This window comes from Rhincodon typus, unplaced genomic scaffold (genome assembly GCF_021869965.1).
Source record: "Rhincodon typus isolate 14 unplaced genomic scaffold, sRhiTyp1.1 hic_rhity00000063, whole genome shotgun sequence".
Lineage (NCBI taxonomy): Eukaryota > Metazoa > Chordata > Chondrichthyes > Orectolobiformes > Rhincodontidae > Rhincodon > Rhincodon typus.
In genome coordinates this window covers 94,073-94,508 of record NW_025965701.1, presented here as the reverse complement: position 1 = coordinate 94,508, position 436 = coordinate 94,073, and the positions used below count along the sequence as shown (strand labels likewise).

Sequence of the window (436 nt, the reverse complement as noted above, 5' to 3'; positions counted from 1 at the left end):
GTATCTCAATTAAAGCAGCAGGAGAGAAACCATGTTTTTGGCACAACTAAATCTGCTGGCTTTACTCATGATGCTGGAGAACTGAATAGCTAGCCTTCACCTCAGAAAGTAAAGTTGCAAGATGCAAGGACGCCCAGCGTGGGGCTCGAACCCACGACCCTGAGATTAAGAGTCTCATGCTCTACCGACTGAGCTAGCCGGGCTCGATTGGTTGGTACTTCTTTTCCCATTTCACACTGAGCCAAATCCCTTGCAATCTCGTTTCAATGTGACAAAGATGATCCACCTGGAAAAGCACAAGGTTCCATTTCATTCCTCTCAATCACAAATAACATCAGCTACATCTTCCACTTCTCAGCTGTTACTCCTTCCGACCATTATAATCCATTTTCAGCGCTTGTTCCGGGATTTAAAATTCAAAATTCATATTTTAATG

At 43.6% G+C, this 436-nt stretch overlaps 1 non-coding gene across 1 annotated transcript; it reads right to left on the bottom strand.

The window, feature by feature from the left end:
* Positions 1-130: 130 nt before the first annotated feature.
* On the bottom strand, positions 131-203 carry trnak-cuu. The gene has a single exon. It is a non-coding gene; the product is annotated as a tRNA-Lys (tRNA).
* Positions 204-436: the final 233 nt, after the last annotated feature.